The sequence below is a fragment of the Cyrtonyx montezumae genome, unplaced genomic scaffold, assembly GCF_038088225.1.
Source record: "Cyrtonyx montezumae isolate F1298 unplaced genomic scaffold, pur_monq_1.0 scaffold_11, whole genome shotgun sequence".
Classification (NCBI taxonomy): Eukaryota; Metazoa; Chordata; class Aves; order Galliformes; family Odontophoridae; genus Cyrtonyx; species Cyrtonyx montezumae.
The window spans coordinates 11,038,353-11,055,852 of record NW_027071837.1 but is presented as its reverse complement, the minus strand read 5'-3'; the positions used below and the strand labels follow the sequence as shown (position 1 = coordinate 11,055,852).

Below are 17,500 nucleotides of genomic sequence, written 5' to 3'. Positions count from 1 at the left end.
TGAGTCTCTTCAGCCAGTTTGTTTTGCTTTTGCATTTGAACTTCCCATGTTTCCTCCTATCATGAGACAGACAGGAATGGGCAGCTTCTAGCTGAGATGTCTTCTGAACTTCTTGCTCATTTCTGTGCATAATGAAACATTTGTGTACAGATCACTTCTTGGATGTGCAGCTGGCCTGGACTGTAGATGATGACTGAGAATCTGTCCACAAAGAGGTGAATCTGAATTGACTGCTGTGGGTCACCTCCATTCTCAAATATAAACCTAAAATAAACCTTGCATGGGACATAGCGGATCCCATTCCTCGTCATTCCTCAGCTTCTGTGGCAAGCTCTGCTGATATATTAAGATGTATTAATTTTCACTATCATCAACAGAGCTGCAGGAAATTATACTCATCTGTAGTACTGGGTTATACTTAATGTGGGAGATCTGACTTTGATTTGAGGTCACCTGTTTGTTACTGCTTAGTGTACAGGATGTCAAAACTATGCAGAGATTGCTGGTAACTGGGAATCTGTATAGTATGGGAGCTGTGCTGAAAGCACAGGACAGAGTGAACCTACCTGCCTGCCTTGAAAGGAGTGTAGGGTGGAAGCAAACACTGTTGCAGGTTGGGTTTGCTCTCCTAGACTGTCTGAGGTAGGAGCAGAAGTGATAGGATGTCTCCTGGACTCTTTCAAAGTCTATATTACAGTAAGATTGGAGACAGTGTTCACATTCAGGTTGCCTCCGTGCCGCAGTGATAGTTGAGAGAGAAAAAAAAAGGGATTAAGGAGATGGAAGAACTCAGTTGGAGAGGAGGCTGTAATTGTTAAATGTGCATCATTCGCCTTAAGGTTAAGCTGGGGAGATAGGGGGATGAGGAAAAGAATTTGGAGGGCATGTACACAAAGAGAGAGAGGATGTCCATGGGAGCCATGGAGCAGTCACTACAGAATGAGTAAAAATAAACAGTAGGAAAGTAGACAAGGTATGTTCTGTTCCTGGCACAGAAACTGATCTCTGGAATGATCTTGGACAAAGTACTTGATTTACTTGGCTGTCACTTTTCTTGCACAGTGCTGGAAATTTGATGTGTTGTTGCTGCTGAACAGATTTTAGGTGGAGCCCTGATGGCACATTGCTTGTGGGGAGCATGCACACAGCTGGGAGCCTGCTGCTGGGTTCTCTCCTACAGGATGTCTCCTGAAATTCTCATATAGGAAATTGAGTCTTTTATCTGTGTACTTTAAAAGTTACCCTCTCTGTTAAAAAAAATTGTTATGGTGATAATATACCTGTGAGATGCTCAGAATTCTGTGGATATATGAGTATTTATATGTGCTAGCAGTATGTTTTAAATTTACCTGGATGTTCAAAGTACAATCTGAGACTGTCATACACAGTTATTGTAATAAACTGTGTGTTTAGATACACTCCTGTTAAATGGAAGAGTCTAACTCTTGTTGCAGTTACATAGCTAGGGGTTATAGGAAGGGGCAGTAGGTCAGTAAAATATTGCCAGTTAAATATAATGTGAAAGTGGTGACTTTTGAGATCCTGCAGACAGGGATCATCTCCCTGACAAGGTGCAGATGCTTGAAAGCCGTGGTCAGTGCAGCTGAGATTACTGCAGCAGGAGTAAATTTGTGGTACGCAATGGGATAGGAAATGAAGTAAATAATTTCCTGTTCAATTGCTCAGACTCTTGGTAAGGCCCAAAGAAGGACAGCAAATGCAGATTTTCCCCTTCCTCTCAGACCTGCGTTTCACTGCACAGTATGTGCACTTGTTGAACTTTGTCTTTTTGGCATCTCCATGCTTTTCAGTAGACAGAGAAGGAATGTAGAAGCATGTGGATAGCATAATCCATTATAGTTATCACTGAGTATTCAAAAAAAAAAAAAAAAAAAAAAGCCTCGGGAATATCCCAGAGCACTGCTAAGGTTAATTGACTGCTTGAAGGTGTCACTACACAGTTTCCAGAAAATAATAATTTTTGGACTGAAATCGACAGTTGTGCATTCACTGTCTGTGACTCCCAGATAAGCACTGTCCTGTCTTGAAGCTGAATTTGTCCTGTCTTGAAGCTGAATTATCTGAGGTAGCTGAATTGGTGCAGAAATGGTAAAGTCAGTGTTTATAGCAGCTCTCTCTGGGTCTGACCCATTGCTTAAGACACCTTGAAGGAAGGTGCTGTACTTTGCCAAACTGCAGTAACTGATATTTTTTGCAGCAGGCAGATTCAAGATCTTTCTTGTCACTATAGACAGACAGAGCAGTCACAGGTAGTCATGGTTATATCAAAATATTAAATATCTAAAGATGTTATATTCATATAGGGCTCAGAGCTGTAGTTGAAAAAAAAAATCCAAAATACTGACGTGTTTTAAATAAATGCCATCACTGCAGAGCCAGCTGAGTTCTGATGCATGATGCATCAGTATGTTTCGTACCATGTGTACTGCTGTGTTGGACAACTAGGGGCACATTGGTGGCAGGAATTTGTTACCTGAGTCTCATAAAAGGAGGATGAGGTCAAGCTTAAGTATAAGGGAAGAGATGGAGGAATCTGAAGATACCAGCTTGGATCTTTCAAGCTGGTAGTTACTGAGATGGTTTGCAGTCTCAAGTGTTGCCTGAAGTCTCTGCTCTGAAAGTCGATGGTGTCGTGATTACTGTTCTGTATGAACAGCTGGATACATATCTGAACAGTATGTTCAGCTGAGGCTCTCACTGAATACCCAGTGCTGGCAAGCTGCAGCAGCTCCAGCAGTGACGTACTCCCCAGCAGGTTGGCAGATGTGTGCATACATGCATGCGTCTATCTCTGCATAAATAACAGATAATGTAGGTGAGGCTGTCCATCTGAACACCTAACAATGTCTTTTAGCTGCAGGGTTTTCCTTGTTCCCAGTTCTCCAAATGACCACATTAATCCTGTTCACAACAGTCTCAGTACAAACTGTATTTTTGTGAGAGGAAAGTTACTGCTTTTGGGACAAATGCATATCATTGAAGCAGGTGAGTACGTGCAGTGCTTATTTTCTTACAGCTGGATGATTGTTCTGTATACTCATGCACTTCAGCACTGTCTGTACAAACATTAAGTCAAGTATTGAGAGCCTTCGGAGAGATCTGTACTTTCTGAAGAGCACTGGGACCTTTCCCATCTCTGAAACTCACCCTGTGGTCTCTGCTGTATCATCCTTAGGGCTGAGCCCAGAGACCTTCAGCACCGTGGTGAGGACTGCTTAAGCCAATACTGATCAAATGACTGGTGGTGCTACTTTCCTGGGAGCACGTCTTCTCAGGAATATTTCTGTCTGGCAGACTAATACCTCAGTGCCCCTTTGTCAGCAAAACAAAACAACCTGTAGTTTAAGAAAACCTGTCAGAATTCTTGAGGTACCTCTCAATGTCATGTCCCACATGCTATGAAATACAACCAGATTAAGCTACATGCACATCTCACTGCCAGTTGTCTGCTTTTAAAGATGTTTAAGACACAAATTGTGCAACCAATTTATAGTGTTACAAAGGGATTGACTGGCACTGCCAGAAAGCCAAGCATGTGCTGAGGCTGATAAAAGACTTAATTTTTGTTTCTTTTTGCCCAGATAAATAGTTTGAGTAATTAGTTTAAAGGGACTGGATCAATAACTGCTTACATGAACAGTCTGATTCAAAAAAGCCTTGGGTTTGACCCCATTTGAGAAAGCTTTGGCAGTTTGGCTGGGCTCAGAGATGCTGTTTGTTTGTTCTTGTATGAGGATGGTTGGTTGTGTTTGTTTGTTTAACTCTGTTCGTTTAGCATGCTTATTCTTGTTTAGTATATGACTAGAGAAATAGCAACCACAGAAGAAATTCTCCTCCTGAGCACGCTGCTAAGGATATGGATCAAGAGGACAGCTGACTGTAGGGGATTTAGAGAGGGTATTGAGATTTTCTGTAGTACCCTGAACTCAACCAATCCATCAGTGCTTGGTAACTATTTGATCCACATGAAATAGCAAGTTACAATGCACATCAAAGAGCCTGTCTGTACTGCTGCTCATTGCTGCTTCGTCCTTAGCTGTCAGGCCCTGCAGAGCGCTGAAGCAGCTTGCCTAGGGCTACAGATATAATCTGTTACAGGGTTGTAATTAGGAGTATTAGCCTGCTGGTCATTCTTTTGCTCTCTCTTATCTTGTTTCTTTCCTGACTAAGAGCCCACCTGAGGCACTCTTCAGAAAATTCATGTCAAATTTTTCAACTCTTAGAAATCTATGAGTGTTAGTATATCTAGTCCCAGGTTCAGTATCCAAATCCATCTCTTCTCAAACTGACACCACACTTTGACCATTCAAGAACTGACATGATAGAGGATCTGATAGTCCTCCCATCTTAACAAATATCGTTCCGAGTTCTTCACTGAATATTTTACATTTCTATTCAGTATATATTGAAACCTGCTACATGGCAAGATATGTAACTGCTGCTTTAGTGTAGTGTTCTCAGGCCTGTTGCTTCTTAGATATTCATGGAAAATAGTCTTCATACTGCATTTCAAGAAAAGAATGTGCTACTTTTCAGGGGTAGAAAGCTAACATGTCATTCATAGATATCCTCCATGAGCCTCTTGCTGGGAAAGAAAATACTATATAGATCTTTTTTTTAATTATTTTATTTTTTATTTTTATTTTTTGTGATTTTATGTTCCTTGGTTCTTTTTGGAAGATTGGAAGATTAATTAGATATGTTATTTCTTGTAACTCTACCTTCCAACTTCAAGTAATATTCCATGTGTGCACTTCCGTTATCTTTGTGCTGTTTTTAGGGGATGCAGTGTGCCTCTAGTCCTGACTTCCCTGAACTGTCTTCATTCCTTTTTAAGGTACCTGTAGCTGGAAACATTTCTCTGTGTGATGCTGATGCCTGCAACTTGGCAAGTCTGCCTGTTCTTGCAGAGCAGATGAGCATAGAGTGAGGCAGAAAGAACAGGTAGCAGATGTAGAATACTTTCTACATGCTTCACTCTGATTTATATGAGCTACAAGAGAAAATGCTGCAAAAAAGGAAGATTGAGGTCTAGGGTGTGAAAAGGACAGGGAAAATGCATTCAAAATCAACTCAAGCTGATATGACCTACTGTGTATTTACTTACTGCTGAATGCAGGGAGAGTGAGAACAGAAACCTGTATTTCCAGAAAGGACTTTTAGTCTATAGGAAGGCTGTTTTTTGGTCTGTTCAGCATCACAAACATGGGACTGTCAGGCCAAGCAGAGATGCTTATGATAGCAGGCAGACCGACACTCGTGTGGACTTTCAGAGCCAGATACACATGCCACTAATCTGTGTCTAGTAAGCACAGAAATACGCCCTCTGTGCAGGTTTTATGGCTGAGCTTTGTTGTGTAAGGCTGCAGAGAGACATTTGAAAACAAAATATACCCCAGGGGATCCTGTGCTGCCGAACCATTGGAGATGATCTGGCGGTGCGCCAGCCCCCAGAATAATGAGATTGAAAATGCGCTCTGACAGGTTAGATGTAATACTGCAGGGCCAGCTGTGCCAGGCACCAGCTTCCCCATGGGCATGCCGAGGAGTTTAACTGCAAAGGCGTGTGCAGGGAAAACTCATTCCACCGCAGAATGGAAGCAATGACTTCGGAACTGGGACTGCTCTGAAAGCCGAACCCAGGAGGACACATCCTCAAGGAGCAGGGGTTGGCTGTCCGTACCTCTGCTGAGTCTGATCCTATGAATGGGCACAGCTGGAGCCCTTGATTTTCACTGCAAGTTGGAGATCTGTCTCATTTGGAAAATGCCATTCTAGTGTCAGTTCCTGAGTGCTGCCCGATGGATATGCTGGTTTTCTGCATGCAAGACTTTTCGTCCTGGAATAAATTACATAGTGCAAAGAGAGGCTAAAATGAAACTCCTGAGATCTTGGATGGCTCAGGTGAGCGTTCAAACACAGGAGTGGTGTGGATGGAAGTACACAGCCCATTGAGTCTTTGGACAGAGGATTACAGTATGCTGCTGCTGCTGTAAATTTGGATCGGGTGTGCTGGCAGAGCTGTGTCTGACAGGAGCCCTCTGTGTTCCCCATAATAAAAGAGAACTGGAAGGAAATGCTCCTGCCTGTAAACGACTGTGACAGACCTGTGCAATGAGAAATGCCTGTCAGCGTTCATATACACTAGTTTTATTCATTTAAATTATAAGTTTTCTAGCAAATTTTTAACAAGCCTACTGTAGTGGAAAACTCAGCCCTAATTAGTTTATTCCTCTTTCTGAACTTGAGAAAATGAAGGAGGAGAAAATAGTTTTTTATTTATTCTCTCCTCTCAGCCCAACTCTCTTCCAAAACGGAGAAGAATTTGCATTCGTGGCCTGAATACAGTTTGGTTCCAAGCAAAGCACTGATAACACTGCCAAGCATGCTGTCTGTATCTGCAACGCTAAAATGTGCTCGGTCTTGAGGGGAGGTGCTATTTTATGGGTCTGGTGTGACACTGCTCTCAGAGACTGGTAAGATGTGCAAGGAAAGCAGAGCTGAAGAAATCCTGTTGTTGACTTTGCTGAAGAGTTCTGCCTGCATGCAACTGGAGATAGAAATAAAAGATCAGTGTTGGGACTGCACAGGGACCCTTGCTGGCTGCTGTGCTTGGGAACATGCCACAGGTGACTTTACTGTGCTCTCACTGGGGACATAAAGGATGTGAAAAAGATAACCAGCTGCTGTACTTCTGCAGCACCAGCGCAGCCCGTACTCCAAGTCTTGGTATATTAAAATCCGGATAAAGATTAGGAGCCTTGTATGTGATGGATTCTACTCAGAATTCTGACAACTGTCCTGACCTTGAGCTTCATGAGACACTTCCCAAGACAAATGCAGCTCTTCTAAGTCACCTAATCTTCTTTCAGAGGCCAGGTAAAGTATTTCATGGGCACCAGTGTTTAATCTCACATCAAAATTTCTAATGGAGAAAGGGAGCTGTAGTTCCTCCCCATGCTGTGAATGTGAAGCCTGTTCTGCTGCCCGAGTGAAATACCAGCTTCTTGCATCCCTTGCCACCAGGCCCGCGCTGCTCAGGGGAAGTGAGCACACAGTACTTTTTCTTTCTAAATTTTGCATAAGGCTGTAGGCAGGTAATCTTGAAATTAGTCTTCCAGCCTTTGTGTCATTCACTATGTAACTGAAATAAGGGCTGGTTAGCTCACGGGACATCTGATGCCCCAACTGTCTTTCAAGACCGAACTAAACATTCACATGGACTTTGTTTTTAAAAGCAAAATCCTTGAAAATTAATACTGGAATCTGAAAATCTTTTCTGCCCAGGGTTTTCCTGGCAGCTCTAAGCACACTTTGCAGCCTATTCTAATGTCTAGTCAGGGTTTCAGCTAAAGGAAATTCTGTTTTCCTTATGGACAGAAAGAGATTTTTCTGGTGCTTTAAAGATGTTTTCTTCTAAGAAGATATATTCAATTATCTATCAATCTTCCCTCAGATGGAGTCATTGTATTTTACATGTTTTTTAAGAACCCTTGCAGTGCTGTGTGGAAAAAAAAATGATTCTTATCTTGGAAATTGAGCTTCGGACATAGAAGTAATAAAAGTCAAAATGATTTACCAGAACTAATGAAGAAATTCAGTGATGGGGTTGAGATTCAAATCTAAATCTAAAGAAGGAAACAGACGCTTTATTTTCTGTATGCCTTATTTTAGATTTAGATCAGCTCTTTCTGAGCTACGACTGGGATCACTGAAAGCAGTGCAAAGCCTTCCAGGAACGTCAGATGGTGCAAATATCTTCCCCAAATATGTCTGAAATAATAACATATGAAATTTATAATGCCCCAGAACTCTTGTACGCTGTATTTCTGTCTTGTACTTTGATCTTGAAATGTGCTTTAGTTTCTCTGTTGGCAATGCCAAACCCAAATCATTCCATGATTACACTGGTAATCATGTAATACTTATCAATAAAAATAAAAATAAAAATAAAAATAAAAATAAAAATAAAAATAAAAATAAAAATAAAAATAAAAAGGTTGACTCCACAAAGCTGCTCAACTATTTCTGTAATATTTCTGAGCCAGATAATTTCCTGCAGCTGTTTTTTGAAGCCCTCAATTGATGTTACCTAAGCACCAAACTCGGATCAGGGCAAAAGAAGGGTATTTTTCTCCTTTACCATTACTACAGCAGTCTTTGTATGAGGACAGCCAAATTTAACATCCAGCATTCATGTCTTCATGAAGATGATGAGCTTTGGCCTACAGGTGGTAGAATACAGTGATAGGACAAGGGGGAATGGCTTTAAACAAAAAGGGGGGGAAATTTAAGTCAGATGTTAGGAAAATTTTATTTACTCAGAGGGCAGTGAGGGCCTTGCACTGCTGAACAGAGAGCTGTGGGTGCCCCATGCCTGGAGGTGCTCAGGGCCAGGTGGGATGTAGCCCTGGGCAGCCTGAGCTGGTGGGGAACAGCCAGCCCATGGCAGGGAGTAGGGCTGGGAGGTGTTTGAAGTCCTTTCCAACCCAACCATAATTCTGTGATACTGGTAACAGGAGGAAAGAGTTAATAGCACTTGGTGCAATACCTACAGTTCCATTGGCCTCTTATAGGCCCCTCATAGCAATATCTCTGTTGTGTCCATGTCAGTCGTTAAATTACACAGTAAATTCCAGTTTGACCTCCAGCAATTCAGTCTGTTTCTCTGTGTTTTCTCTTCTGGCTCTGAATCCTCCTGGGAGACCAGAGGGCAGCAAAAGGCTTAAGAAACTTTTTCTTCTTTTTTCTTTTTTTCCCTTTCTTTTACTTTTTAACTTTTCCTTCATTGCCATACATAGTCTCTCCCTGCAATAAGTCTGAAGCCTCTTAGCACAAGACACTTTGTGTTTAATCCATGGGCCTATTAGGGACACAGCACAGCAGGAAACTAGTTAGACTGTTGAGTAGAAAATAGGCTTGCAAATAAACCTCTCATTCTCAGTGCAATCCCAGGATGCTAAACATTTTTTGTTTTAATAAACAGAACTTGTTGATATTTTGGATGACGCCATTTTTTCCCTTAAATTAATACCTTGCAGTTTGGTTCAAAGGCAAGAAAACAAGGCATTTCAGACAGAAGGGTACACTTCTTGTATATAACTCATCCCTTTGCTTGAAGCATATAATCATAAAGAAAACAAAGACTTGGCTTTTTTGTGTGTGTGTCTTTGTTGTCTGGTATGTCTTGGTATGGCATAAATAAAAAGAGGACAAGGCCCTGGAGACTCCTCTTCACTCACTGATTCCTCCTTTCATCTCACCAGGCCTTGTTTTAGTACTTGTTTGTCTGGAGCCAAATTTCAGTTTGTTCCTCATGCCATTGTTTTTTGCAGACCTATTTCTACAATTGTGTCTCAGTGATTATTCGTGTTTTCCCTAGGAACTGAGGAACAGCATCTGGGTGATAACAGCTCCAGAGCTGCTGCAGAAGGGCAGGGGTGACACAATGAGGAGCACTGTATGGAGCCTTCTGTTAGACACAACATCGAGGCAAATCTCTACCAGAAATGGGAAGAGTCTTCACATGTGTTCAAAGGTAAAAGTTTAGGTGAGGCTACTGAATTTATAAGTAATCTCTCAGGTGAGTTCACAGCAACCTGCAGCAGGGAGCTAACAAACCTTCACAGAGGACCCACAGCCACTGACCCACGGGCCTGGTCCCACCTCAGCCCAGGGCACACTGTCCTTGCCTGAGCCACGTTCCTGAGTCACTGTTGGTATTTCCTGGGCTGACCTTAAACCTGACTGCTCTGAGACTACTGAAACTGCTACTGAATTACCTACTGAAACTACATACATTTGGCATTTTGTCATTGGATTAGACAGAACAGTGGTTTTGCAAAAGAAGGGCATTTCTTTAATTAGTATCTTGGCATTGTCCTTTGAACAAAACAGATTTTACTTTATAGAGGACTGTGTGGCTGAAAGAAGCTTCTGGATCAGCTGAGTTGCACTTGCAAGCATCAACAGTTTGGGAGTCATCATGACCAAATATGTACCTTATATGCTGTGTTTTTTATTTCCTTTTAACATGAGAGCCTATCACTGTGTTACTTATGTTTTGGCAATGGCATCAAAGGACATCAGGTAGTTATGTTTTATTTTAACTAGGAAGAGGGAGCATGTAAGCTCAAATGAATTTAAGAATGGATCTATTTCTTAGGTAGCAATATAGTTGTGGACACATAATAATAATAAAAACCTTACCTATCCACAGGCGTATGGGACACGAGCACCTGCAGTCAGAATGGTGTATGTGTTTAAAGGCATATATAGAAATTTCTCATGTTCCCTAAAAGAGTATCTTATGAAAATTCGTTGGTTTCTTTTGATACTAATCAGTATTTATTTATTGGTCTCAATAATGACACTGACTCTAATAGCAATTACTGTCTGTTACGGCTCTCACATGAACCATTACAGTTTTTTTCTTAGTTTTCTTTCATTAACTAAATACTTCAGAAATGTGCTACTAAAGGATGCTATACTTTCTTCAGATCATATTAGGCAATTGAAAATGAAATCCAGTGTAAGAACAAAGAGCTTGCATGCATTTGCAGTATTTAAAAGGGTATATCTTGGTTTTGCTGGAATTTATTTTTTCTTTTTGACTTCACAGTTCTAAAACTAATTTTGTATTTCCCTATTCCATTCACAGAACTTAAAGCAAGATAGTACTGGCAAACGTGGCCTTTTGGCTGGCAAATAGATAAATCTGCTGGCCAGTTTTGCATATATATACCAACAGTGGTACTACCGTCAGAGATGTGGAATGGCACAGTTCTGTTTCCCTCGGATCGCTTTGGCTTCAGGAAGACTATTGTCTTGCAAGAGCTGTAGGGGACTGTAGAGAGAGCCTCATCTGAGCCTTTCCTCCCATCTCTGGGAGCAGCCACCCCACCCGCTTTGTAAGGGCCTTTGTAAAGAAGTCAGGGAGGCTCTTGTCTGAAGGGAAAGCTTCCAGCTGTGGGTGTCTTGACATAGACCACGTTCTGGCATATCTTTTTTCCTGTTCATATAACTGTAGATGTTCCCCTGAGGTGACCTGTCAGTGTCAGCTGTCATTGCTCCAGTGGCTTCAGGGGAGCTGACAACAAATCTATGTGAGAGCCGTGCCGCTCTCTGCAAGTCTGCTTCTGAAACCCACTCAGCTTTCAGTCCATGAAAGCATGGAGCTCTCATCTCCTAAATCGCCAGGATTCAGACAACTTCATTGAGGCTGTCTTAAGTAGGAATTTCCTCTCCAAGTCTGGGCAGAATTACTTACCACCGTTGAGGGATTCGGAGCACAGAACTGCACAGAGACCCAAAGAGGTGTCAGAAGGCAGTTTTGGGATTTAGCTGCCACTATTGCATCAAAGACAAACCCGGGTAATTATTTAGAAAGCATCTCATCCAAAAATAATTAGAAGTGTTTAAGCTTCTTGGTGCCCTGATAAGGCAGATCTCAGTCTGTCTTTCAAAGAATATTTTGCTGATTGATAGGTTCAAATGCTTTCATAGGTGGCTTATTTTTTCTGAGGGGAAAAAATATATATGAAGTTCCCATATCATCTGGTAGAAGCAAAGGGCCTGGCCTGTAACTTCTTTCTTAGTTATTTTCAGCCAGTTTATCTGTCTGAATCACAACTGGATTTATTTTCTCAGGGCTAGGGCTTCTTTAAGGCCCTCTTATTCATGCTGTCTTTCGTCTAAAATCAGCCAATTTTCTGGGGAACAGCAAAGAGGCCACTTAAATTATAACTCTTTTCAGAAGCGTTATGTATTCAGTGAAGTTGTTTGCAATTATTGTCATTGCTAATTTGATTAGCTCAGCCTTTCACACTTCCCTTCTTCCCTGGAAGACACAGTTCTGAAGTACTCCTCTCCACAACACAAGCTGTGAGAGCAATAAATCCGTTGGCTTTTGTGCACTGTCTATATTTTGCTTAGTTGCCCTCTGTGTTTTTGGTTATCTATGGAGTGAATCACTCATTGAGCTCTGAACACTTCATACAAAGAAGAGTAGCATCGGGCCCAGGTGAGCTTTTCTTGATTGTGTCATCTGTTTTGTAAAGGGCATCATCTTCTCCTTCCCACTGCTCTGGGCAGACTGCTGGCAAGCTGGTATTCCTAGAAATGGGCTTGAGTCTCAAATTCAGTCCTTAGGAGAACTCTCTCTTAACAGTATAAGCAGCTCAAACTTTCTTTTGGAGCTGGAGGATGTGACTGCTTAGGTTAAAGAACATGAAACTCAGGAGAAAATGAGCACTCTTCTGTACTATTAAAAGTCACTTAATCACTGGTGATCAGTAACAACCTGTGCTACTTGTTGGGCAGGTCTGACTTTGAGGGCATTGCAGTGAAGACTTTGGCAACAGAAAGACGGAGACAACTACATTTTTAAAATTTAGGAGAGAAATTTCTCTGAGGAGACATAACTGGGGCTTTGTCTTCAAGGTCACCTAGTGCATATTCCTTACTTTGTTAATTCCTTTCCTGTGGGACAGCATAAATCCATTTCATACAGGATAGGACAGAGAGTGATGACCTGAAGCTGAGGCAGCAAAAATTGAAGCTAAACATCAGTAAAATTATTCATGAGCTCTAATAGTTAGCATCAAGAGCAGATCAAATGGTATAGATCTGAAGCAACATTCCTTAAGGGAATAAAAACTATCAGCAATTAACGATGACATACGAAGCAGTGTTGCTGAGAAGAAAATTAATGTAGTAGAGAAAGCATCAATGTTATGCAGGGTGCTGTGTCTCTCTAAAGTTTCTGAGCTGAAAGTTTAATCTTCATTAGCAGTGCTGGTGGGATTGTATGGAGCTGAGGAACAGAGTGTTTGGATTTGCCTAGACAACATTTTTATCACTGCAGCAAATGTTGCCAGGATTAGCATTATTTTGATTGCCATTAAATGAATAGGGAGCGTGTTGGAAGGGACACAAACTCCCAAAGCACTGGTTTTCTTCTGTTTCTGGAAACAAAACCAGGTACACAACAGATTTTATTTCCTAAAGTAAATAAACTTCAGAGTGAATTTAGTTAATTGCCATCCAACAAAATAGCCTATCAGATTAAAATTATTTCTAGGTCAGTGGCAAGACCTGTGCAAGGAATTTAAAAGAAATGCTAATACTTTCTGGTCAGGAACTCAGAAATCAGGAGACAGCAGAATTACCATTTCTCAGAAACATTGCTTTGTTGAATATGTACAATGGAGTACCTGACTGCCAGCTTATGCCAACAATGGATTTCAGTCTACTTCAGCCTTGGGTGATCACAGTTGGGATCAGGAGTGACTGGCACCGATGAAGCACCCTTAGCCCAGAAGTACTGACAGACAAAACTTTTCCTTTTGTGCAAGTTCCCCACTCAGGCATTCCTGCTGAAGATGGGCAGAAGTGACTCTGTAACGTTTTTAAGGTCAGGCCATGCATATCCTATTTGTAATATCTGTCCCTTGGATTGCAAGGTGGGATGCTGCTCTCTGTGTTCCCCACTCCCTTCAGTCACTTCAGTTTCCAGAGTCAGTTGTGCTGATTGAGCCCTGAGGGCTCTCCTTCATTCTGGGCAGTGCTCACGTTTTGCAGAGCTTTTGGAAACTGCTGTCTGCTGTCATATTCTGAAAAGCTTCTTTTGCATTAAGCTTCTTTCCAAAGACCTAAATAATTCAGTATCACTGCTTTGAGCTATATGTCATCATGCACATTGCTGACTGCATCGTTAAAGCTGGTATGTCTGAATGCATGAATGACCAAAGGGTGGGTGCCAGAGGGGCTGTGAGGACTGTTTCCATGGGCATAAGTCCTTTGGAAATGTCAGCCATCTGCAGCTCATCCGGTGCCCTGCTCAGCAGAACTGCAGACAGATTGCTCCAATACCTTATTTAGGGGTCTGCTTACCAATGAGCATCCTGTTGCCAGGATAAGCCTGGGTCTGTTGTGGTTTCCTGTCCTGAAGCTACTTTGCTCTGAGTACATCCTGGATCATACAGTATGCCTGACTAAACAATGGCCTGTGAGTCACAATAAAGGAACATCTTCAGGTTAAAATCGTGCAGGTCAATCTAGCTCTTCTGTCCTGGAGCTAAGACAGCGTGCCATGAAACAGCCTCAGCTCAGGAGTTCTGTCTGAAGGTTACCACACTGACCATGGCTAACTGCCTCCTGCAGGACTGGGCTCAACTCATTGCTTAAAGATCGTGCTGGAAGCAGGCCAGGCTTGAGCCTGCTTTTGTTTCCAGGTGTGCTGAAAGGGGCTGGCAGGTGAAAGCACCTCCTTACAGACGTGGAAGCCACGAGCCATGCCAGGCTGTCCCAGACCATATCTGAGAGGCAAGGCAGGCTATAAATACGAAGGCAAACTAAGCCAGTATGTTCATACGTGATCAAAACAAAGTGGTTTATCAAATTATTGTCTGGTAGGTGAGCTGCAGTAACACTCTGCATGCACCCCAGCAGTGAGATAAAACCCATTTTGCACATGAAATTGGCTGAGAGCAAATATGCATTTAGTTACACAAGGTAGCAGGCAGGTGGCAATTTGCAGTAATATATTCACTTCCAACTGCGTGTCTGTGCTTTGGGATGATGAATGACTACAAAATGCAAATTAACCACTGCTAACCAGGAAGAAGAGCCAGGGTACTGTTGCTGTTTTATTTTTCCTTAGGTTTTATGTGGATAAGGCTCACCTGGTATGGCCTCATGTTTTAGTGCTTAGCAGCAATGGCAATGAAGGTGCAGAAACATTCCTGAGCACGCTGCAGGAGCATCCCATCAGTAAAGCCATTGCAAATACACAGTGGTCCATCCTGCCAGGGATCCCCAAAGGCCAGTGGCTCTTCTGGAGACCATGGGCTGGCCATGTCCTCAAAGAGTCCCCACATTAGGAGGGAACAGAAAGAGCACTGTGGTGGAACCATCCCATGATATTTTCACTACATCCTACTCCTCTTTTTTTTTTTTTTCTGACAGAGGGTGTCAGAATCTTAATTGTCTTTTGGCAAATCATCATTATTTCTCCAGTTTATCATTTTGTACGTGTGAAGCTACTTACAGCCTTCCCTTGCTTCTCACTAACGTATTTTAGGTCTTCTTGAAGGGGTTAAGAACAGACACAGACACATCCTTTTGGGAAAAATGGGGGGACACATCCCAGACTCCAACTCTTCTTTTTCTTTTCTCTCAGACATAAGTCATGCAGAATGTTGCCACTAATAGCTGGTCAAACAGTGAAAACATGCAAAGAGGCACAAAATAAATATGCTGCAAACCCAGTTTTCTCTAACTAGGCTTCTTAATATTGCCCTCTGAGATAACTGTAGTATGAGAATAAGACGTAAGATACATAGGGCTCCAGAGTTCAACAGGAGCAAGCATGTATTTCAGTTTGCTCAGATTGCTGACCTGGGAAACCTGCATCCTGCCTCGCTTCAAGCAGTTCTCTGGATGATTTAATTTAGAGTTGTATTACATTCCTCTGTTCCTCATTTGTGTCTTGCTCGGTGATAATTTTCAGCCTCTGATGAAGCAATTTGAACTTTTGCTTTCCTGGAGAATGATGCCAATAGACACTATGAATGTATTACAGTTTGTAGACATTAAATGAATTTTCACTTTAGCACTGCACGAGAACTTCCAGATTAGAGATCCTCGTGCAAGGTGAGGGGAGTGAGCTACAGCACGGTCACTGGTACTTAAAGCAGTGAGATGTAGAAGCCCTTTCTCACTGAGTTAAACCTTAACTCTATGTTCCTCTGTTACAGTGCCTTGGAATAACCTCAGCGTCTTCTTGGACATCTTCTTGGAAGGTGCTGGAAGGAACCAGATGCCTTCATTTGGTGCCACTGGGGGTCTCACTGCACACCTTTCATTGTCAGCCAGCTTTCAGCTCTGGGGTGTTGCAGGTAAAACTGAAGTATGGCCGTCAGGTCAGTGCTGTCTGGCTGAAGGAAGCAGAAGTTCAGTTTCTAGAAATGACAGGAATGGTTTGTTACTTTCTTGATGCATTTTGCTAAGCCAGCTAGTTAAGGGTTGGACGTGTCCTGCCATCTCAGAGCTAACTGTAAGGAGGTGATGCAAATGCTAATTCCCTGTTGGGGACTACCAGCCAGGTTCTGCTCACTGCTTTGTTATATAAAAATACATGGGGACTGCAGTGAGATCAGCAGACATCTGACTAGATTTACACTCGAGGCAGAATTTGGCCCAAAGAGACTGAAAAGAACTGAGGTATCACTTTAATTCATTGAATATAGCTGTCGTGCTCTGTTCAGGGGAATGTTTTAACCAGGCCTCATGTAATGTTGCCTGTGCCCTATGACTAATTTCTACAGCAACACCAATATAATACTGTAGCAATTTATTGACTGAGAAAGGAAATTGCTCTGTTGAACAACGGGGAGAAGAAAACCCAGCAGGTGTCTGGCAGTTTTCATTGACCAAAGGAGTATGAGCTATAACGCAATGAAACAGATCCTTCAGGAGCAATAAATAAGGAGCTTAACGTAGCACTTGCAGGTACGAGCTGCTTCATCTTTGTAACACGTTGTTTTTGTCTGCTTGGAAGCCAGACATAAACATCACTTTCACAGCCTCGAGCCGTTGGTTTGCAAATAACACAGAAATAATTTTATTGTAGGGCTTCTGCTAATTTCATCGCCATACCATTGCTGCACTCAAGTGGGGGAAAAAGCAGTCAGAACACATACATTGTTCTTAAAGGAGGGGGCAGCTTGTGTGCTTTGTGGTTGGGATCTTTTTGAAATGTCGAACCGTTAAGGTCGGACTGGTTCGTGTGGTTCAGGTTTGCAGTTATTGAGTACAGAGTTACGAGGAAAGTGTGTTCACAGAAATGGAGAATGACATGAAAAACGACTCAGCCCTGCTGAGTTTTGTGAGGATCCTTTCAGAAACACTGTGAGGCATCTGAATGAATCCCTTAATTAAGCCTCAGAAATGCACTACTTAAATAATGAGTAATTGCAGCTTTTATGTACGCGGAACAGGCAGACTGGTCATTTGCTCTCCTGAGGTGGAAACTGCCTTCCGTTCATTCACCTTTCCCTGCTGTGGTAGATGGAGACGTGCTGGTGCGGCTGAGTGCTTTGTTTTTTCCTTGTTTTTTATTTTTATTTTTCCCTAATAAAAAGACCAGCTGGAGGGCGGGACCAACAGCAGCACTCAGCACTGCGCATGCGCACAGCCTAGCAGCAGCGAGTGTAAGGAGTGCGCGGGCGCGCGGGCTCCGTCCGGAAGACAAGGCTGTGCGCAGGCGCGCGCTCTCGCTCCGGGCACGAAGCGCATGCGCAGTGAGTCGCGCTAGAGCAGCGCATGCGCAGTGAGTCGCGCTAGAGCAGCGCATGCGCCAAGTCTCCCGTCACTGGGCGGTGCGCTACGCATACATGCTGCCCCGCGCTGGGAACGGGAAGCGGGTGCGCTTCCCCGCGACAGCAGGAGGGCGGTGGGCATGCGCGCTGCGTTGCAC

General features: G+C 42.7%; 1 long non-coding RNA gene across 1 annotated transcript; it reads left to right on the top strand.

The window, feature by feature from the left end:
- Positions 1-2,840: 2,840 nt before the first annotated feature.
- LOC136044350 (uncharacterized) lies at positions 2,841-16,238 on the top strand. Its single transcript, XR_010621806.1, has 3 exons — positions 2,841-3,006; positions 9,404-9,559; positions 15,780-16,238. It is a non-coding gene; the product is annotated as an uncharacterized LOC136044350 (long non-coding RNA).
- Positions 16,239-17,500: the final 1,262 nt, after the last annotated feature.